The sequence below is a fragment of the Schistocerca piceifrons genome, chromosome X, assembly GCF_021461385.2.
Source record: "Schistocerca piceifrons isolate TAMUIC-IGC-003096 chromosome X, iqSchPice1.1, whole genome shotgun sequence".
NCBI classification, from domain to species: Eukaryota; Metazoa; Arthropoda; class Insecta; order Orthoptera; family Acrididae; genus Schistocerca; species Schistocerca piceifrons.
The window spans coordinates 576,111,302-576,135,871 of record NC_060149.1 but is presented as its reverse complement, the minus strand read 5'-3'; positions in this window follow the sequence as shown (position 1 = coordinate 576,135,871).

Sequence of the window (24,570 nt, the reverse complement as noted above, 5' to 3'; positions counted from 1 at the left end):
GTATGCCACGGCAAACTGGCTGACACTGACGGCGGCGGTGCACAAATGCTGCGCAGCTAGCGCCATTCGACGGCCAACACGGCGGTTCCTGGTGTGTCCGCTGTGCCGTGTGTGTGATCATTGCTTGTACAGCCCTCTCGCAGTGTCCGGAGCAAGTATGGTGGGTCTGACACACCGGTGTCAATGTGTTCTTTTTTCCATTTCCAGGAGTGTAGATAGCGAGGACGAAATTTGACATACTGTTTTTGGTTGAATTAAATACTTTGCGAGTAAATTTCGCTATTGGTGTTTTTGTGTGTAACCTGCAGTGTGAACCACTGTATAAGACATAAAATAACGCACGAAATTGTAACTGTCACTATAATAGAAACGTACAGGCATTTTTTTCCCCCTCTCTCCCGTCACGAAAAGAAGCAAAACGTCGGCGAATACTTCGGATTGCCCACTTTTGTCTCTAAATATAAGACACTGAGGGGACAGGCAGAGCGTTTTACTGCAGTTAGTTGGCTTCTATGGCCGACACAGAGAGTACCCCAATTTGAATCCAAGGCTTCGGCACGCCATGCAGTACCCACAATTCTGCACACCAGATGTGTGAATGTTCGGAAACGGGCTGTTGCTAGAAGTGCTTTACTGCACATTGTATTTTTCACTTTCACTTCGTCATATTTTGTGTTAAAAAAAACTTCCAAGTAGACATAAGTGTTAGCTGATAACGAAGTTATGACACTTAGTCCTTATTTTTTCCCTTTTTAATTTTCCTGTCGTGTCCCCCTTCAAGGGATGAGACTCTGCAATCTGTGCCTTGGTAATCCTTTGTTTTTTAACAGACTGCGAAAATACATAGTCCTTGTCTGTTTTGTTAAGAGAAACCTGGCTGAATTAGAAAATATAGTCTTCCGAGTTTTAAGATTAGTATATTGTGTGATAGGAAAAGACATGTTATGCAACATACCGGTGTGAAGCTCACAATAGTTTCACTTTGTTTCTGGCTTGATAAAGTGCATGAGATGTGGATCATCTCATCTGTCAAGAGATACATAGGTAAACGGGAACCTTGTGAATTCGCGAACTTAGGGGATTTGCATGTGTTTCTAACCACCAGGAGGAACCTCCCGTACGGAATGGTAGATAACTAATCTTGTGGGAGTCAGGTGCGAGGAAGCGGAGCAAAACACGTCTTGATACATTTTTTTAATTGACTAAAATAAAGTCATTGACGGCTGTGCGCCGTCAGGTTGGCATGGGCAGACGTATCATTTGGCTACACGGAAATAACTACTTCAGACTTGTTTGTCCTAACAGAACATTTAATTGTCCGTCAGCTTTGTTACTGCAGCGATGCAAACTAAACTGAGCAGAAACGTAATTAAAATTTGCCCATATGAAGTAGCACGCAGAGGCTGGACGTACACAAGAAGGGACATATCATAAGGCAAACCGTACCCAATAAGTATTCCTTGGCAGGTTAAGGTTTTATAGTCAAGAAAAGAGCAAGTAAGATAACTTACCGTTGATCACAGTTCTTTTTGTAATCATTCCTGTTAATTTCTACAGCATATATCAGACAAGTTCGTTAGCCTAAAATAGGTAAATCATCGTATTTACGTCAATAGGTATTCCCTATGTGTCAGTATTTAATTAGCTGACTACAGCACTTACCCTTTATAACCTAATGGCACTAAATCTCCCTCTCCCTCTCTCCCTCCTCCCTCTCCCTCTCCCTCTGTCTCGTTCCATTGTATGTTTGCCGTACTTCTGTGTTAGAGTATCCCATGAGTTTTGTACTAGCAAGACACTGTCTGTGCTGTAGCAAAGCGCATACCAAACATCATTTCGTAGCTAAAGTAACTGGCAAATCTAGAACGCTCGACTCCATTTTCTATCTCCCGTTTGAAGAATTCCGATTGAATGTCTAAGTTAGTGCGCTGAGACATAGGTTTTTCAGTTGATAAATTCATTGCCAGCGGTCTGTGCTACCCTGCTGATCAACTTCATTCTTTCCTTTAATTTTCAATCGAACGACTGTGTAGTTCGTTAAAAAGGCTGCAATTAATTTCTGCCCCTATACTGCTATATTCAGAGATTGTGATCTGTCTCGTGCGAATTTTTTGTCAACGGAACGTTGGAATCTAATTTTATTTCTTTCACAAATCAAGATTTCTTTATACACTCGTAGTCTGAAACTCCAGCGTATTTTAAATTGAGCGCTAAGTGAGGAATCCCTGTTCGTTGTTTTATCGAGGGACGTAGTGGGTGGCATACTTGATTAGCATTCTGTCGGGCGACGATTAAAATCCCTGTCCCGTCATCCAGATATAAGTTTCCTATAGGTATCCTAAATAGCTCTAGGCAGATGATAGTGTCCTTTTCAAAAGAATTACTCCGTCGATTTTCCTTCCCTGTCCTTCATTCGATCCTAGGATGTGCTGTTATTTTACTGACCTCATCGTTATGGGACGCTAAACCCTAATCATCTTTTTTTTACAACAAGAGTATCAAAATGGGACTTAATGCAGACTTATTGCAGGACAATACCTTTCATGATTCTATATTCACTGATGTGTAGTGATTGGAAGAAAATGGTTTAAGGACGAAATAGTAAGATAGTCAAACAAACAAAGAAAAGAATGACAGCTACAGGTAGTATCAGATCATTTAAACAATGGATGAACGCATCAGTTGTTTATATTTTAGTTCCGCAGTTCGTTTTAACACGCAACATTCGGAACTTCGAAATAAGAACTCCACCGACAAACTTTCAGAGGATATTCAGGGATACTTTCTCAGTATTTTGTTAAATGGGGTCTACGGTCCCAGGAGCCTCCTTACCGAGTTGTTGCATTTCGTTTGGCTTCTTGTCTCAATTAGCTTTGTATCTGTTCTGCACTGAAAATAATGCACAACATTGTAAATGTCGAGGGTATGCGAGGTGTCATGTTTGAATTGAACAATTTTGTTTTCACTTACTGTATTTTGTAGTGCCCACTTCGCTTTTCCTTCTCAAGTTTGCGTTCAGTATTACTCTGGTCTGTTTCAGGTTTGTTTTTCTGGCAATGTTCGTTGTACTTTAACAGCGAATACACTGCAGTATGGATAAAGGGCTGGCAGGCATATTCCTCGTGTATGGTTTCAATGAGTGTAATGGAAGAGTGGCACAACTAATCTGCGCGTTAGAAAGCATTTCTCGTGCGAATCTCACCGTGCTCTTTTCTCGCATCATCTACTGCGAACTATGGATGAAGGGCAACAGGCAGATTCCGCATTTCTAGATTTCCGAAAAACATTTGATATGGTGCCACACTGCAGACGGTTAACGAATACGGAATAGGATCCCAGATACGTGAGTAGCTCGAAGACTTCTGAAATGATAGAACCCAGTACGTTGTCCTCGACGGCGAGTGTTCATCGGAGACAAGGATATCGTCAGGAGTGACCCCAGGGAAGTGTGATAGGGCCGCTGTTATGTTCCATATACATGCATGAGCAGCAATCTGCAGTTGTTTTGTGATGATGCTGTGGTTTACGGGAAGGTGTAGAAGTTGAGTGGCTGTAGGAGGATCCAAGATGCAGCTAGCTCTAAACGTAGAAAAATGTGAGTTAATGCGGATGAGTAAGAAAAACAAATGCGTAATGTTCGAATGCAGCATTAGTTGTGTCCTACTAGGCACAGTCACGTCCTTTAAATATCTGGACGTAACGTTGTAAAGCGTTATGAAATGGAATGAGCATGTGAGGATTGTTTTAGGGAAGGCGAATGATCGACTTCGGTGTATTGATAGAATTTTGGGGAAGTGTGGTTCATCTTTAAAGAAGACCGCATATAGGACGCTAGTCCGACCTCTTCGAGTACTGCTCCAGTGTTTGAGATCCATACCAAGGAGGATTAAAGCAAGACATCGAAGCAATTCAGAGGCGGGCAGCTAGATTTGTTACAAGTAGATTCGAGCAACCCGCAAGTATTACGGAAATGCTTCGTGAACTCAAATGGGGATCCCTCTAGGGAAAACGACCGTCTCTTCGCGGAACGCTATTGAGAGAATGTAGAGAACTGGTATTTGAAGCTGACTGCAGAAAGATTCTACTGCCGCTTAGTAATGTGGAGCGGGCAAATTCCCAGGGGGTGGACATTTATAAATGGGCATTTGCCCAAAGCAGTTTTAAATGCCTAAAGTCTGAGCATTTGTAAAAATTTACTTTTTAAAGTTTTTACTGGGAGAATGCATAATTTGCCAGTTAAAATAAGAAATAGGAGGAGACTCTCGATATTAAGTCAGCAAATGTTTACATTTAAACCTTGATATTTTCTTTCATTGCCTTTATACTAGGAAAGCGCTTCACCCTGACGTGGGTCCAGAGTCAGGCTACATCCATATTCAAATATTCGGACACCTGTTGGTGTATTGTCAGTGTAGCATCCTAGCCATGTTCAACTTTGTGTGTAGCGAGAGTGATTTCAAATCTCATTAGCGAGAAAGCGTGAGTGTCCCAATACTTAAACGTGGTAAACACCCCCGTGAGAGGGGCAGCTATCGCCCAGTTAGTCTTAACAATGTTCTGTGCAAATTGATCAAACATGTGATGAGCCTGTAGCTGTATTGGTATCTTAAGTCTCCGGGCCTTATAGCTGTGACCCTGGGAAGTTCATGCAAAGATCATTCTACCGCTGACAATTTGGTCTGCCTGGAGTCTGCTGTCGAGATCGCTTTTGCGTTATCGCTGTCTTCGACTTTCAAAGGGCTTATGATTCCACAGGACACCGTTACTTTCTCGCTATGGTACATAAGTGGATTCTCTGGGGCCCACTCCCAGTTTTTGTCCGGAACTTCTTATCACACCTTACTTTCCAGATTTAAGTCGATGCTTCCCACAGTACGCTCCACACACGAGAGAATGGGGTCACACAGTGCTCTACTCTATTGTGTATGCCCGTTTTTTCTAGTGACTTTAAATGGCCTAGTTACAGCCTTGAGGTCTGCAGTTTCACGCTCTTTGTATTCTGTCGATTTTTGCTTTTACTATTGCTGCTCAACTTTGGGTGTTGCTGAACACTGACTGCAAGGTACCATACGAAAGATGCGGCCCTGGGCTTTCACTCATGGATTTCGATTTTCAGCTGACAGGACATCGTCATGCACATCTGTCGCCATTGTACTGTCCATTTGGAACCAGAACTCCACCTCAACGATCAGTTGCTGTGTAATGGAGTCTTAGCGTTCTTTGGGGCTGGTCCTTCATGCACTGTTGACATGACTTCCATATCTTTGCCAACTTATGAGAAAGTACTTGTCACACCTTAATACTCATCGCTGCCCCAGCAACACCAGCTGGGGCGCAGATCGTTCTATGCTTCTGCGGCTTTACGAAGCTCTGATCCTGCCCCATCTTGATTACAGGAGTCTGGCTTATGGCTCGGCATCACCTTCATTGTTGCAGATGCTGAATCTGATGTACTATTATTGGATCCTAGTTGCGACATAGTCCTGTGAACAGCCTACTCACGTAGGCTGGTGTCCTTCCGCTACCGATCAGCTTCTAAAAACTGCTGCTCAGTTATAAGACACACATTCACTGCTCTCCAGAGCATCCGAACTACTATGTTCTTTTACCTGGTAGGGCGTTCCACCTTCTGAAACAGGGGCCTAGGACTGGAGTCACGATCGCAGCTCACGTGCAGTGGCTGCTGTGAATTCCACCTTGCCCCATTGTCACCTCATGTCAGGGAGCAATTGTGTATGCCCCCATTGTGTGCACGATGTCCTTGGATCTATCCCGACGTATCTTTTGGACCTAAAGACTTTGCTGACGTCATGGTTTTTCGCCACCTGTTCTTGGTCGCGCATGGTCTATCTGGGTTTGGAAGTGGTACATACTGATTGCTCTACAGTCGACAGATACACGGATTTAGCTTACACCCATGCAAGGTGCAGTGAACTACGCTCCCCGCCAAATGGACGCAGTATATCCATTGCTGAACTGGTGGCCATCAATTGAGCCCTTGGCCTTTATTCGTTCTTGCATTGGACGTTTTTAATGAACAGTATATCCTTGAGTAGTCTTCAGCCTGTCGACCAGTGCTACTCTCGACACCCATTGGTGGTGACTATCCGGGATCTCTTTTTTGATTTCCATTATGCTGGACAGTTGGCTGTATTTCTCTAAACCGCAGGTTACATTGGAATCCCAGGATATCAACATCCTGACTGACTGGCCACGTTGGTTTTAAGGATGCCGACTTTGGAGATGGGGGTACCGGAACTGGAACTTTGGTTGATTCAGTGCCATCAGTTGTTGGAAGCCTGGGAAACAGAATGGTGTGCCCTTATTTCTCTAAACAAACTGCAAGCAATAAATGGGAGGACGGTGCTGTGGCAGTCTTCGCTTCATGCTTCTTGCAGGGAATCCACTATTCTGTCAGCTTCACATGGGCCACATTTGGCTGACCCATGCCCACATACTGCGATGTGAGGATCCATTCCGCTGTCAGTGTGGTGCCTGTCTGACAGAGACCCACATCTAACTGTATTGCCCTCATTTTGGCTACCTTCTGATGAAATCTTAAATCAGCTGACAAGCTGCCTCTGGTGCTGGCGGACGACACCGAAGTGACAGATCAACTTTCAAGTTTTACTCGGAAAGTCAGTTTCTGTTTCTTCCTGTGAGGCAGGACACTTTGGTCTGAAGTGCTTGAGGGATTGGAGGGGCGCCTCATGGCCTGCTCTGACCCCGGGGGGGGGGGGGGGGGGCAGCATGGTTGCCATCACTCGGTGGTCTAACAGGGCCACTGCTCTTCCTACCTTATTATTATTATTATTTTCGATTATTCCCAATTAAGAGAGCGTTTGAACTTGAATTCCTTTATGATGATTGTTTATGTTTTTTCTGAGCCCAAATTTTCTTCATGTGTTCACTGTGTTGTTTCTTTCGCTCCGCTGTCCATTTGCACCCTGGTCTCTTCTGTGTTGTGGTGTCAAATTTATGTTTTTTGATGATGATCCTGAATTCAGTTCTATTTTCTGCATCGTTTACTGTTATGTGTGCTTGTCTGAGGTCCTCTTCAACTTCTTTTATCCATTTTGTTTTTGCCCTGCCTGAGTTGATGACTTTAAGAATTCGCTTTGAAATTCTGTTTTCATTCATCCTGTGGATATGTCCGTAGAACTGCATTCTTCTTTTCCTTATTGTATCCGTAATCTTGTCTGTGTATTTATATAATTCTGATGTTGGTCTCTTCTTCTAGATCCCTTGCTCTTGTATCGGGCCAAAAATTTTCCCGAGAATTTTCCTTTCTTGTTTCTCTATTTCTTTGATTTTAGTTTGCCCACCTATTTGTGTTGTTTGAGATGTATACAGTGCCTCCGGAAGTACGACAGTGTTGTAGTGCCTCAGTTTTGCGTTAATGGATATGGACTTCTTGTTATAATAGTTCCACGTGAGTTTATATGCTTTCTGTAGTTTTATCCTTTCCTCATTGGCCTTTAGGTTGATCCCTGATGGCTGGATGATTTCTCCCAGGTACTTAAAATGTGGTACTTGTATGATTTTCCCATGGGTTGTCACAATAGGCAATTTGTCTTGTGGCACTCTTTCTATGTACTGGGTTTTCTCATATGAGATTTGCAGGCCAGTTCTTTGTGCAATTTCGTGTAACTTCTCTATGGCGTTAGTGGCTTCTTCTTTTCTATTATTTGTGAGGATTGCAAGGTCATCCGCAAAAGCTAAACACTTCACATTGAATCTATTATCTTTTCTAATGCCAATTTGGATTCCTTTGACTTCTTTTTCCCATGTCCTGATAATTTTTTCAAGAATGATATTAAAGAGTAATGGTGAGAGTCCGTCACCCTGTCGCACTCCAGTTTGGATTTCAAATGGTTCCGAGATATCCCCCATAAATTTAACCTTGGAGACTGTGTCAGTTAATGTTTCCCGAATGATTGCTCTTGTCTTTCTGTCAATGCTAAATTCTTCCAGCGTCTTGCAGAGCGCTGCTTTGTCTATTGAGTCGTAGGCCTTTTTAAAATCTACAAAAGTAACCACTGTGTTTCGGGTGTTTCTCATCTGGAGAATCATTTTCAGATTCCAGATCTGCTCTATGCATGATCGTCCCTTGCGAAAACCAGCCTGGTATTCTCCTATTTGTGGGTCAGTTTGTTCTTCTAATCTATTCATGAGAACTTTTGATAGGATTTTATGTGACCGGTACAAGTGAGATACCCCTGTAATTATTTGGTTCAGTTTTGTCCCCTTTTTTGTGGAGTGGATGGATGAGTGCCCATTTCCATTCAGAAGGGATCTGTTCTGTTTCCCAAATGTTTAATATGATTTTGTGAATTTTTCCTTTTAATCTTTCATCATTTAGTTTCCGTAGTTCTGCAATAATTCCATCTTCTCCTGGGGCTCTATTGTTTTTCAGTGTCTTGATAATTTCTACTATTTCGTTGATGGTTGGCGGTTTAGCGTCAGGATTTGGTGTAGACGTCTCGTAGTGAATATCCTCTGTAGGTCTTTCGCAGTTGAGAAGTTTGTTAAAATAGTCTGCGAGGATTTGGCAGTTATTCTTCGTGTTAGTTTGTAGTGAACCATCCGGTTTCTTGAAACAGAGGTTGGGTGGCTGGTATCCTGCAATATGTTCTTTAAACGTCTTATAAAAATTCCTGGTGGTGTTCTTCTTAAAATCTTGTTCTTTCTCATCTAGTCGCCGTTTGTCATAATTTCTTTTTTCCCTCCGAATAGTTTTGGATGTTTGTTTTCGGATTACTAGCAGTTGTTGCCATTTTTCTGATGTTTTGTGACTATTGAAGTTTTTCCAGGCATTGGTCCTTTCCTCTATTGCTTGGTCACATATTATATTCCACCACCTGTGTTTTCTCCCTCTCGGGGGTTGACCCAATTTCATCGTGGATTTGAGGACGTCCACAAGTTCTGTCCAGTTTGTGGTGTTTGTCTGACTAATTTCGTGTAAGATGTTTTCCTTGTTTAGTTTTATGTATTCGGGGTCTGGTCTCAGCACTTTGTTTAGTTTTGGCTTTTTTCTATTGGGTTGTAATCTGGTCTTTATCTGTAGAAGATGGTGGTCTGAGTCAAAAAATCCTCTTCTCGTTTTCACATTCAGAATTTCTGCTGTGTTACTCTTGGAGATGGCCACATGGTCTATCTGGAATTCACCCAACATTGTGTTGGGCGACTTCCAAGTATACAGTTTCTTGTTGGGTTTTTTGAATTGTGTTGACATAATTACTAGGCCGAAATTTTCGCAAAAGCTTATCAATCTTTCCCCATTCTTGTTAGTTCTCTTGTGAACTGTATGGATTCCAATGATTTTCCTGTATTTTTTCTCTTTACCTAATTGTGCGTTAAAGTCGCCTAACAAGATTATTACATGGTGTTTGGCAATTTTGTTTGTCGTCTCTTCAAGGTCATTCCAGAAGTCATCCACTTTATGGCAGTTCTTCTTGTTATAGGTATTTGTGGGTGCGTGTGCGTTGATCAAGGTATATGCTTTGTTGGCCGATTTGACGGAGAGCGTTGATATACGTTCTGAGGCAGACTGGAAGTCAATGACAGAGTCGCTGATAGATTTGTGGGCTGCAAATGCTGCGCCAAACAGTTTGAGTCCTTTCTCATTAGTTTTAACTGCTGGTTTCCCTTTGTAGATCCTGTAGTTGTCTATCAAAATAGTTTTCGTCCGTAAATCGTGTTTCCTGGATTGGAAGGATTTTGATCTGGAATTTTTGCAGCACGTCTGTAAGTTGTTTGATCTTGCCCAGTTTGAAAAGAGTATTAGTATTAAGTGTACCGATGAAGTGTGTCTGTTTTGTGTGTAATAATTTGGGCGTCGTCTGGTTCTCAACCTTAGGCGTAACATGATGCTCCTGGTCCCCCCGGAATACGATGACCAGGTAAAGCCAGCCTTGCGACTGGTGCCCGGGGTAGTGGATTCATTCCTTGTGTTATCATCATGTTTGGTTTTCAAGTTGAAAACTAACTTGGTGGTGGTCCTTCCGAGGAAAGATCACGAGGAATACGACTTGATTGTTGAGATCAAGAAGGTTGCTGCAGCCGCACCATATAGGCGAACAGACGCTGACCCCTAACAGCTGGATACCAGGCAGACGTTAGTGGATTTCGGTTGATAGTTTTGGTCCACCCCGGGTATTTTATTTCCCCGGTACGCTCCATATCTGGAGAGCATTCCCCTATCCGCCACCTGGGGAGGCGCCCGATGGGAGACTATCAACTCCACATGGGCCTACCTTATTATTATTATTATTCTTTTACGTGTGTCGTTGTTTTAATGTTTTGTCATCGTTCTCTTTCCTGAGATTGCAACGACTTGTAGGTATTTCTAGTTTTCTTGTGGTAACATAGGTTGAGAAAAAACAGATCACATGTAGAGGGTGCGTCTCCCACAGCATAACACGTCCTGAGGACCTCCAGCCGCTTTCCGTGCGGAGGAACTCGCCCACCTCACTACTCCTAACCTAACCTAACCTAAGGATGAGTCGGAGAAACGCTTCATGCTGGTACTGAACCTCAACAGATATCACGGCTATTTCTTTCCTGATCCTCGGAAACGTATTGCCTCTAATAGTAAAAATTTCTATGGTATTCAAATATTTAGAAAGCTGTGGGCACTAAACCGGAAGTGGTCAGATAGAAGCCGTCTAAATATTAATGGTTTTGGTATTCGAAACACTCGTAGGACGTTATCCTCATACTAGATGAATTCCGTGAAAACTTCTCGTAAAAGACGTCTTCTCGCATTCTCTTGAAACATTCAATGGGAACACTGAAGTACCTCTGTCCAACGTGAAGAGTCTGAATATGTTAGACGGAAACTGCGCTACACTAGACATGTGAAAATCCTTTTGACCCATATGAAGTATTAGGAATACACACTGATGATATTATTGTGAACAACTGAGACATGCACTTTAAGAAATGAAAACAATGTTCCTAACATGTATTGCGTGTAAAGTAAATGTAAATTTGTCTCGCAGAATTTCCCCTTACACGTGAACTTCGCCATGTGACACGATTTCTAGAAATAATTTCTCCATCAGACTTCGTACTTCCATTTTCATTTGCGCTTGAACGTCACTGATAGTGTGACGGAAAAGAAGTTCGCTTGTCTCAAACAGGCGAGGTCAACTAGCGAAACTACACAGCTGACTCATTAGTGTTAACCCACAGAAAGAACACTCGGCAGTCACTTACTATGCATGTATCTAGTTGTTATCATGTTCTCTATGAGCGATATTCCGGTGACAGATATCACCTTCATCATAGAGTAGTTGTAGATTTCCTTGGAGTGTCGAAGTGCTTCAGCAGCAGTACCCTATAACAGTGACAGGCTTCAGCATTATCATCTATCTTCTCACTATAAAAACGTAATTACCACTTTTAGTGCGGTTTGAAATAATAATCAACGGTAACGTAGTTCATTGCCTACATTAACGTGATTTTCACTGTGCCTTTCGTATGTTCTCCCAAATTGACAGTTATTCGCATCACAGTCAAAAAGACCAAATTGATCCCATTGTTATTGACTAATGATTTTATGGATGAAGGCTAATCTTAATCGACGGGAAAGACATTCTCTAGCATCAGGTGCAGTTAATACTGGTGCTACATCTACTAAGTGTTCCCTACATGATAAATAGAAATGGCCTCGTGAACCGAGATCTGTGTCCACTTGGTGCACTCTCCGGCAGGGCAAGGTGCGTTTTCATCCTGTAGAATTTCTGGTTGGTTCAAAATCACTGAAATTGGGTGTTACAGTGTAAAATTTCATGAAAAAGCACACAGTTCAAAATATTAGCATTATAAACTGTTTCCTAACGGTAATGTTATATGTGCGTGCCTATACAACGCTTCTATTCTTCGCTTGTCGAAGCAATTACTGAAGCCGGCCAACTTCTTTTTAACAGAGAAAAATAACACATTGAGTGTGTACTACAGCAGTCATTCACAAAATTTGATTGCTCCATGAACTAAGCGTTGGCTAAATGTTCCTAACACAGCGAGCATCATCCAAAATACAACGGCTGACTCAGTGTCAGACTGGTTATGACACCCATCGCGCCACGTGCAATAAGGCAGAGCAATTACGCCACTTCAGTGCACTTCTTCATATGCAAAGTCACACATTAAAGCTTCTCGTTATACCTGGTATTTCCGTAACCAAGCCGACATAATGACAAACAGTGGACACACCCCGTATTAATGTACACCAGCAGCTGCCGGGTTACTTTTAAATATTTAATGTATGTGCGTCCATGTAAAAGATATACCCACGGGATAGTTGTTTTGAAAATGAAAACTTCATAGCCTACTCGAAGTTTAACCGCTGCTCCACTTGTACAGGAAATATTTAAGCTCCGCATTGATGACGAAACTGTCAGTTGTATAGTTCTCAGATGGGAAGATGCAGTCGGTGCCGTACAACACGTAATTTTTCTTTTGATATGAGATACTCTGAACTTTACCATATATTTCACATTAATGACAACTGACCTTATAAAATCCATATCGTGCCAACCTACAAGGTGACCGGCACTTACTTTCCGACCAACAACAGTAGTGCGTTTTCTGACACAAAGAAGTTCCACTGTTGTTTCGTAGATTCCATTCGCCATAAATTGCACGTGCTTTGTTACCGGATGGCACTTATTGTTATGTTGACTACTCTTGAGATCCAGACAAAAATATAAACAATTAAATAAAAATCAAATAGGTTTCTGTATGTTACGTCATACTTCTTCGTTCGGTTTCCCTTTTGATGTTTGCATGATTTCTCATATTTAGCTTTCACTTAAATGACGGAAAGAAACTACATTTTAGTTGCATTGCCAATTTTCTAGTCCTTTATTTTAGATCAATAGTTTACATCTGCCTATGTACATTAACATAAAATGAGCGAGGAAGTATTATGCAAACAGGAAACATAAAATCTCTCTCCGTTATTCCACAGCTTCGTTCTACTGATACAGCCACATTGACACATTGGTAAAAACAAATGTGTCGATGAAAAGCAAAAACTCCGACTCAAATGAAAGTGCGACAGAACCTCGCAACACGTGGCACGGGAGCTGAGTAGGATTCTTTGCACATACATCGTTGTAGGCGCGATATCGTTTAAATCTTATCAAAGTAATTGGGTTGCTGTGTTGATGTCCCGTCAACGATTAGAGCAGTAGAGAAGGAACAATACCTATTGTGGTGTAACAGCTTCAAATTCTTGTATAACAATTCCGATGTAAATTTTTAGTCGTTACCTAAATGACTTGAGTTGAATGACGGAATAGTTCTTTAAGCAAGGCCACGGCTGACGTTTTCCAATCGTCCTTGCCAAATAAGATTCTTAGCTCCGCCACTAATGATCTCGAAGGGACTCTAAACTCTCTCAGTTCCGTTCTTCTTTACCAGCTTGGTTGGAAAAAGGTTCGGAAAAGGAATTGGTCATGGCCTCTTTGAACGAATCGTCGCTGCATTCGCATGAAGAGATTGAAATAATGCTAAAAGCGGATTGGGATGAGTCGATGGGAATTTAACAGCACACCTCCCATGTATGGGTCGAGTCCACCTTACCGTCAGCAGAACAACACGGAGCTACGAATGCATCCAAGGCCGTTTACCAACGCCCACTCCTCATCACCCTTCTGGTGCCACATGCAAAATGTATCTCCATTAATTTTTCGATTTAATTATGAAAGCGAAGCGACCTCATTCTCTCCTCTCTTACTGGGTTATAACGGCAACATCAAATATCATACAAGAATTTGTCTTCTTGAAACCCCTGGAGGAAGATGGTCTGTTGCTTAACTCGGAGATCTATTGACGGTCTCAACTGAGGCAACGCTTTCCTTAACGTTACTGGCGTAGTCTCTCATGAATGAGGACGTGAAACAAACCACCACAACCACCTCCTTCACCGTGACATATTAGTCTGGAGAGTACGGAGTTTTCCGTCGAGACTCAAATTGATTGGTTCGAAACTAATCTTCCTGCACTAAGAAGTGTTTGACGAAATACTGTAAACGAGAATTCACATTAGCTTTAAAACAGCAGTGCAAAACAAACCGTAATTTTCCATCCAACCAGATTCCTCCACTGGTCAACGACAACACACACCTCTGTAGATAACAAAGACATCAGGCTGAGTGATAAACATAGACATGACGATGCAAACACACGCTGCACAACTGGAGCCTTGAGATCGGTTTCCGTGAAGCGTGCTAGCTGACGATGCTGTCGGTCTCAGATGGCCTCTGCAGCTTGTTCAGCGTTCTCACGAAATGGACTGAAACTAGCTTGTTCGTGGGCTAGTTGTTTATACAACACTAAACGAGCAATTGTTCAATTCCATTTCTCCCCACACATTCAACAACTGCATTTTGACTGCAGGATTTCAGATTTACCAAAAAAGGATAAACATGAAGACAGTAAATGCTATAAAATGCACAGGGAAAAAATGATTCTGTGGTATGTATGTCGAACAGAAATGAAACAAATTACACGAAATAAAAAAGCGATACTGAAAAATTTCTAGCATGCACTCTGATTATCAGAATACTGTAGAATGATTCTTTATACAGACAAACATTATCTGCTGAGAACGTTACAGAAAGACCGGCAGACAAACTAGGACTAAAACACACTCACGCTAGTTGCGAAATGGATTCAACAATTCAATCCAATTAGTTCATTAAATATACTAATGATCTAAAATAAGAAAACTGCCGATATATTGGTAAGATGGGGTAGTAATTCAATTAAGGAAACACAAAAATTAATTTTCATGAACTTATTTAAAGTTGAAACATCCTAGCAGATTAAAACTGTGTGCCGGACCGAGCCTTGAACTCGGAACCTCCTCATTTCACGGGCAAATGTGCTACTGCCTGAACCACCCAATATATTTCTATTTAAATTTGTTTATATAAGAAATCACAAATAGAGGTTTCTTTTCCTGCATAGTGCAAAGAGAGACTTACCCAAAATTGTTTTGTATTTCGAAAAATTGTTACGAAGAGTTTAACCTCCATCAAGGCAGTTGCAGTAAATGAAGTGTTTCAGAGATGATGATTATATGCGGACTATTTAACAAGGTATCCGTATAAGCGAAGTGGGACTGCTACGAATCATGATCGAATTTCTCGCTAGAACGATAGTGGATGACTTACAGAAATAACTAAAGACGGAGCACCAGAGCATCGTCAAGGCATTAGAAGAGCTAAGGGATGTTTATGCCGATGCAAACTTTCACAAGACAATTTGACAAAAAAACATTGACGGATATAAGATAATCTTTGATTATGACATCCGGCGCTTTGAAATGTTGCAGAAGTGAAGCTGGTAAACCCATAGCCCCCCTCTTCCATGAACCGTGGACCTTGTCGTCGGTGGAATGGCTTGCATGCCTCAGCGATACAGACAGCCATACCTTAGGTGCAACCACAATGGAGGGGTGTCTGTTGAACAGTCAAACGCGTGGCTACTGTAGAGGAACAGCAGTCTTTTCAGTAGTTGCAGGGGCAACAATCTGGGTGACGGACTGAGCTGGCCTTGTAGCATCATCCAAAACGGCCTTGCTGTGGTGGTACAGCGAATCGCTGAAAGCAAGGGGAAACTACAGCCATAATTTTTGGATAAGCCATTTACAACAACATCCCACGTTTCCCTGTCACTACCACCGGCATTAATCAGCGGAGTCTCCTACTGTTTAGTTGGAATATATGAAATCTGCACCTAATACCATAATAAGACCATGAAATTTATGCGAAAATCACTCGCTTTTTGCCTCAGATTTTCCACTACTACTGCTGCTGAGGCTGATAAAAGCATCCAGTAACCATCTTTGATCCACCTTTAACACTTATCTTATTACAAAATATTTCGCATTTTGAATATGTACTAATTTCTTTAGATATTATCGCGTTGTTACGGCCATAAAACACTGGCGTTCATCCTGTCTTTGCTATCTACCAGGGGTGTCTCCTGTGGGTCGGCAGGCACCTTTTTTCTGACGTTTCGGCAGAAGTTTGCAATTTCGTTTTTGGAAAGTGTAGCTGGAGTCAACCCAAACATAATGCTTATCACGTCTTTCATACGACGCCCAGTGACGACGAAAATGTCAATTTGTTTCCTGTTACAAACAAAATTATTTTTAAAGTGGAATATTAAGTGCTCATTCGATAGAGAGGTCGCAAATTAGTCTACGCGTTATTCGCTTTGTCGATGTGTATTAACAGGAACAGTAAATCGTGAAGAACAATCGGTGCTGCAGTAGCTTCTGGATGGCGGTAGCAGTCAGCGCGGGCCGTAGTGCTGCCCCTGAACCCAGGCGGCAGTCATCCGTACCGACATGAGCCATGGCTTGTAGCCGGGTACACCCAGTGTGCTCAGTTGCTGCCGGAAGAGCCTGCTTCACCTATCGGACGTGACCCCACCCCCGGCAAGCAGTGGTCACCGGCCATCTTTTCCGACCTCCCCACTATTTCCATAAGGGGCTCCATCACCCACCTACTACATCGGAGCTCCCAGTGACAAGCAATCCATTCCACCCCCCACCCCCCTTACCCAGCCGTGCGGCCAGTACCCACGTTCGCCCTCCGTTACCCGCCACTGTTCGCTATCCACCGTCGGGTGAGTACCACCGGCCGTGTTGTGCGAATCTATAGACGCTGCGACGTCAGAGATCCCAGGCGACACTGTCGGCTCCAGAGGCCGCAGCGCAGGCGGCCGGCGCCATAACCGCCCAGGCCAGCAGTTTGAAGCCTGTAGACCGTGGCCAATATTTTACGAACAGTGGTCAATTCCCCCTGCATCCGTACGCAAAAGGTGCAGTCTCTATCTATCTTTAATCAATTTTGGTCTGTACAACAAAGAAGAATGTAACTAATTCTAGCACTCGTCGGACGCAATTTATCTACTTCCACTACGCTACTTACGGTTTTACTTCTCAACGAAGTCAGTTCACACAATTCAAAGGATAAACAAAGTAACATCCACAGATACAATTCACTTCTATGCTGAATAACGTAAAAACAAAAGCTAAACTGAATCCTATGTAATAAACGGAGACTTCTTTGCTGCTAGCCCTATCGTTGGGCTACGGGACGTTGGATTTTAACGTAGCGTTGCGTTGATTCCGATGGAGCGCTAGCTTGAAATGAACAAAAAATAAATATATAAAAGCGGCTGTGCACTTGTTGAGGGAACGATACTGGCATTCACTTAACGCGATCACAGGACTGTAATTTGGAGCCGTTCCACGCCAATACAAGACAAATGTCTAAACTATTTACATTTCGCTGAATACAATTCTACTGTCGCAGATTGCTTTCTGCAAAGAGTATACACCAGTCGTGGATTGTTTTCTTTTAAATCGATTAAAATACATAAAATTAAAAGTACTTTCAAGTACATGCTTTCTACTTTTCTTGTGCAAATACGATACATATTTTTGAGAGTTCTCCAAATCAGCAATTAAAATGTATCAACTTAAAAATTTTCATTAGCGTCCAACTCAGAATGCCTCAATCACTCTAAAAACCACAATTCCTTAAAAATCTTGAAAAGTTCATTAATTTTGTACTTGCAAGCAGTAAAGCAGCAGTACACACGTTTCCCGAGTTTTTGAGAGCAGAAACAAGTTTTGCGTTTCCTAGTTCCATATATAGGACAGTGCAGTCATTCCAAACCCCCACAGTAAATATAAAAGCTTAACCATTTATGATACTCTTCAAAAGAGCAACTTATACTACTATTCATGCACATCGACGAAATTTCTCCATTCTGTAGCGTTTAGCTATTCGCCGAGAGCGGGGTCAATAGGTGCTGATTAGCGTAACGTATCGCAAGATATGAAAGTAACTATGACGTCACCAACCGAATAAGATGCCTGAACTTTGCTTCTGTCGGCGTTTTGTTGCACTTCTTGGTGTGTAGGCGGAGGAGAAAGAGACATAATTTTGGAACCGACGTAAAATAGTTACAACGAATACTACAGCTTGAGCTTTTGCAGTGTTAGAGGGCTCTGCGCTACAAAGATTCAAAGTGTTAATAAAAGAAGGTAATTTCAAGTAAATATGTGCTATTTGTAAACGTTATAGGATAACGGTGGGCGGGTTTAAGAACTGGAGAATGCGCAAAACTTTAATAGCGGTAGATAGACTGTGATTCCACCCACAGTTCACTGTATTAACGCGGTAAATTGTAAACGTTACGGCACGTAACCTCACATGAAGGGCAGTATTTCAAGAAAAAAGATGTTGCAGAGGACTTCAGTAAACATCAACGGTACTAAAGTTCGACCATACGCATTTCAGTGCCGCAACAAAAGCGTTGCAGTCGGGTTACATGGTACACTGTCCTTGTGTAATAATGTTTATCTTCAATTCTTTGACGTAAAATCAACTATATAGTTTGTTCATAGGCTTCTGTGTTCACTTCTTTCATTGTTCTGGGAGACTTCGTGTCTTCGGCCTCACACACAGGACTTTATTTCGTATTCCGTAAAAACCTTTGCTCTAAATCCAAATCTTAACCCATCACTTGTAGCTGGTTCGTCACTACTTCAGAAATCTCCACCAAGACGGAAAAGGATAATAGTTCAATACCAAGACACGTGCGAGCGCACTAAGGTACAACACTCGCCACCAAAAACGAATTAGAACTGATCATGCCCGCAGCATAGAAAACACTTTAGAATTCTTGTAAGGGAGAATAACTGCCGAATCGCTAACTTCGAGGTCCATTAGCAGTAACACTACCAAACAGCAGAACCATTCCAGAGAACCCGCAACTTGCCTCCTACATCAGGAATTCTGTCGGACGGTTCCTAAACTTCCCCAACATCAAACCACTCCTGAAATTTTTAAAAGAAGTCTTTCACCAAACAGGCTTGCCGAGCAGAACACAGTTATTGTCAATGGTAATCAATTTCCGTCGCAATAGAACAGTTATTGTCATTGGTAATCAATTTCCGTCACAACAGCACACAGGTATTGTCATTGGTAATCAATTTCCGTCACAATTTGCACTCCTTATCCATCTAATAGCCGTTCTGTGGAAGGTACTGTCCTCTGCCTGGTTTTCCCGATAGTTTTCTAATGTAAATTGGTACGGAAAAAATACTTAGCCGCGGTAAAGCTTCGAATTCATGAGCGAGTCCAGCAGACGCGGACAGTCACTCTCTGCAGCATGCATTCTACTACATCTGTACTCCACAAGCCGACTTATTGTGCCCCCAGGGGGCTCAAATCTCTTGCGAGTATTGTGATGAGTATGCAGTACTGCTCCCTTTTCTGTGCTGCAGTCTTACTGAATTTATCTTCTATCGGACCTATTCCGTAGGACAAGTTCACTACAGACTTCCTAGCTTGCTCGTAGGATGCTGGTTATGCGTTTCCCCACTTTGTTCCATTTTGCATCACCTATACCTTTAAAATTTGTTTGGTCCCCACAAATAGGTTTGACTGGCACCTTTTCAGAAGCGGAACAGTAAATGGTCATGGTAACAAAATGGTTCAAATGGCTCTGAGCACTATGGGACTCAACTGCTGTGGTCATAAGTCCCCTAGAACTTAGAACTACTTAAACCTAACTAACCTAAGGACATCACACACATCCAAGCCCGAGGCAGGATTCGAATCTGCGACGTAACGGTCGTGCGGTTCCAGACTGTAGCGCCTTTAACCGCTCGGCCACTCTGGCCGGCCATGGTAACAACCTGGGCGCCAGTGTCTGCTGCTTTCTGGTTCTCTTGGACGAAGAGAGTGAGCTGGGTTTCACACGGTCGATTCTACAGAGATTATTTTCGCTCTCTAGAAATTTCATAATACGCGAGCGTAAAACGTGTTATAAAATTCTACAACAGACGGACGTTAGAGATAAAGGCTTAGAGTTTCGTGCGTCTCTTCGACCATTCTTCTTGAAAACGAGAATTAGCTAGGCTTTTATCCAATCACGAGGAACGCTTTGCTCGTACAGCAGCCTACGGTACATTGGTGCTAGAAGAGGAACAAGCTTTATCCCCTACTACTTTATGTAAAATCGTTATGGTATCCCGTTAGGTCAAGTGGCCTTTCTTCTGCTGAGCAATTTCTGTACCGTGCCATTTATTTCGATATCCGCCATTTTGATGTTCGTGCGATGATTTAGTAGAACAAAAACAGTACAATCTTCCTCATTGAAACAGGGTGGAAAAAGGCGTTTAGTATTTCGGCGTTTTGTGTTATCATTCGTTGCAATGCCATTATGGTCATAGTGTCTGTACTGATGTAACATGATACCAAAACTTCTTAGAATTTTCTGTCAAGTCGGTTCATGAAATTTACTGTCGAATTCGTTAGACGCTTCACGCATTATGTACCTCTTCTGAGGCACTCTATACGCGGGTCCCGGCAGTGGACAGAGTCAGTCCTCTAGCCCAAAGATCTTGAAATGAAATAAAACCGCCGGCCGTTGTGTCCGAGCGGTTCTAGGCGCTTCAGTCCGGAAACGCGCTGCTGCTGCTACGGTCGCAGGTTCGAATCCTGCCTCGGGCATGCATGTGTGTGATGTCCTTAGGTTAGTTACGTTTAAGTAGTTCTAAGTCTAGAGGACTGATGACCTCAGATGTTAAAGTCCCATAGTGCTTAGAGCCATTTGAACCACTTGAAATAAAGCCTTGCTCCATAAAATCTGCATAAGTTACTAGTTCCTTTGAACTACTTAACCTTTCAGTACATCAATCGATTTAGGTAAATTACCGAACAAATATGGTAAGATATTAGCACACTGGAATAGCTGTTGAGAGGGGCTGGATTCACCGTCTCCCCCTAAATCGCCGAAGGAAAATGCCAGAAAGGTGGCTTCTTTCCATAATTTTGTCGGGGCCGAACTTGGGCCCAGCATCTACTGACACGGTCGATGAGGGGGCGTTAAATTCCAATTTACCTTCTTTCGTAGAGAAACTGAGAAAGTTGTAAATCATTCCGTAATTTGATTCACTTCATTACACCTACGTAATTTAAGCTCAGAGGTGCTATGCATGGCATTAGTCACAGTCCGTGGCTTTATAAAGATCTTATTGGTTAGAAGAAACTAGGCGTTCACGATTGCGTCTGAGTCGCAGTTATAGCCCTGAAATCACACAATTAATTTGTCACGTACTTGGGAAAAAAGTGTTCCACAAAATATAGGTTGAGTCTTTCAAAGAAGAAAACACCCAGCCATTATTGATAATGTTGTTTATCTAGCGTGCTTACTCGATACAGCGGCGCCAAATTAGTATAGTGCGATATTCGTTTTATCAGTATGTGTTAACAGGAACATTAACACACTGTGAATAACCAACATTCCGACAGCGACTCTGTACGGCGCCGACTGCTACCGCCAAGCAGCAGTGGTGCACAGTCCCAGCTAACGTACTGGTTATTCGTCGTGTTTTAATGTTTTTCTTAACACATACCAATAAAGAGAATATCGCACTAGACTAACTTTGGTCAGGTTTATCGAATAGGCAGGTAAAATTCTGCTTAACGAATCATTTTGCTTGTGACGGAAAACATACCGACGCCCCCCTGTCGACGCTAGATTTCGCAAGAAATACGTGACAAGCAGTATTTGTTTGGGCTGACACCAACTTCACATAGCAAAAACTTGATTGCGAATGTATGCCGAAACAACAGATAAAATGCACCTGACCACTCATATGAGGGACACCCGGCATGTGGAGCGGAAGCTCGGAAGGCTATCCGATCGCGAGAAACTTGGGACTCTCACCGAATCCAGATAACGAAGTCCTTGAGAGCGCACAGTTCCGAGTAAGAACATTCAAGTATCAAGCCTGCCGCTACCGAAGCAAGACAACTTCTAAACTTGTGCATTAGCGTGATGCCACTAAAACTGCATGTCAGTAACACAGAAAGCGACGCGTTTTATATTAAAAAAAGTAACTATATTCAATTCATTAAGAGACTTAGCATTCATCCTTATATGTGGATACTACTTCTCGAGTAGGAATTATCTGTTGTGTATTGCCTCGTGTTAAGAGCTGTCAGCCCACTAAAGGGTAGTAACTGCATAATATTTTTTATTTAAACGTAACATAATGAAGGTGAATACTTTTAAGCCTCCTAGTAATTCTTGTTTTCTAAAATAGTTGTTATTTTTGTTCCAGGCAATGACTATATTTGGGGCACTGGAAGAGTTGGTGTGCAATGCGAGCGTAAGTAGCCTTCAAATTTCAGATCATTATACGTGGAAACGTGTAACGTTTGCATAATCTTCACATGTACACTGATTAGCTGTACAGTTATAATAGTGAAAGGCATACTGCAACCTCAGTTCAGTCTGTTACGTTAGAAATAGTTTTGAAAACTTTGACATACTGTTTTATGCTGGCGGTCGTTGTAACTTGTTTAAGTTATGTTTATAATAACATGTGTTCAGTCACAGTCGGACAGTCAGATTTGTATTTGTTATTATTGTTTGTGGTAAATTTCGTCGGTACCTGGAAGAACATGAACATATTACAAACCGAAGTACATAGTGTTAATGTTGAACACTAATATTTATATTTCGTTATGAACAGGCTTTCAACAGTCTAGGCCACCTCAGATAACTTAAGACTGAACAGGTAGTCCACACAACATAAGCGACAGATTATAACTGTACAGAAATTGTTGTTTCTGAAGACGTGTGACCATTTTACGGCTACATACACTATCTCATCAAATGTATCCTGACACCCCCGTGTAATGCGGAACTGACTACTGGATATCACGGAAGGCGGACCCGCCAGCATAAAAACAAGCGGGGAGTAGTGTTCCGGCCGTAGAAAAGCAGTGAAATCAAAATGGATCGGTCGGGAGAGGTCAGTAACTTCGAACGTGGATTTACAAACCCATCGGTGAAGTTTCAACACTTCTAAAGAGCCCTAAGTCGACAGTTGGTGACGTAATTGTGAAGTGGAAACACGGACAACACAACTAAACCAAGGCCAGATATAGCTCATGTACTGACGGACTGGGACCATCAAGCACTGTGGTGGCTGGTTGCAAAAGTCTCAAGAAATCAGCAGAAGGAATTACTGTTGAGTTCCAAAATGCTACCAGCAGTAAAGCTGGTACAGTGATTGTGCTTAGGGAGTAAAAAGAAAATTGTTTACAATGGTCGAGCAGCTCCTAATGAGCCACACGTTTCTGTAGTCAGTGGTAAGTGAACCTTGATGTGTAAAGAGCGACGCTACAGGGCAATGGATGACTGAAAACGAGTAATTTTGAGTAATAAATCGCGATGTACCCTGTGGTAATCCGATGGAAAGGTTTGGGTTTGGGAAGTGCGGGAGAAAGATACGTGCCATCACGTGTAGTGCCAACAAGGAAGTACGGAGGAGGTGGTGATAGGGTGTTATTCACGATTCGGTTGTGGTCCCCTTATTGTGTTTAATATAAAGCACTGTTTACAGAATTGTGCAGTGCGTACTATAGAACAATAATTTGGAGACGATGACTTTACCAGTATGACAATGCACCCTGTCACCAGCATCATCTGTGATGCAATGGTTTCTGGACAGTAACATTCCTGAAATGGACTGGACAGCCCAGAACCCCGACCTGAACTGAATGGAACACCTTTGGGATAAGTTAGAACGTAGATTCTTCTCCAGAACCCAGTGTCCCAACGTGACTACAGTCTCTGGTTGCGGCTGTTGAGGAAGAATGGGCTGGCATTCGCCCGCAGACACCTCAGTCAACGTGTCCCCGGCAGAGTTCGCCGCCATCATAGGTGCAGGGTGGACCCATTCCATATTAATGTCCGCTAACAGGTGTCTGGATACTTTTGATCAGATAGTGTACGAGTATATTTACGAAAAACTCAGACTATTGAAATACAGAAATTGTTCATATCTTCTTTGTATATCATATTTAATATGTTCCAGAACGCCGCGCATAAAACGGGATTTCACGGTGCTCGTACCTAGGGTTTTATTGGTGATAAAAAGGCAGGGTCAAGTGTTTTGGATAGCCCTTGCTCTATGGAGCATTTATATACCCAATAGAAGGGTCATCTTACTATCACTATCCTACATTACAAAGTATGAATATTACATATTTTCTTCTGCGTAGGCAAACGGAGCAAATCGGTGGATTCTTTTTGCATTTGATGTGGTATACGGTGGGCTTGATGTGACTTAATGAGGTACCATTGGTTCACGGGTGGTTCCCCGGCAATCCTCACAAAACGGGGTTTTTACTAAATTTTCGCCGTCCCCAGCGGACAAAAGCTCAGATGAGATTTCCAATACAGCTATGCACAGCAAATGGGTAAAATTTTTACCTATATTCCTAAGACGCAGATCTCAAACAACCTTGAAAATTTTAGTGATACCTTCATCCGTATCCACGATACAGAGGTTCAAAGTTACACTACATGTACAAGTAAAATACGCACGTGAAATCCGGTTGAGGCGAAAACGTAGTTTATAAAGTGACTTGTCAAGTGTCTCCGAATGTTCTATTACTGAAGCACGTGTAAAATTTTTTTTGCACGTAAAATAAGGTCTGAGGTGGAAAA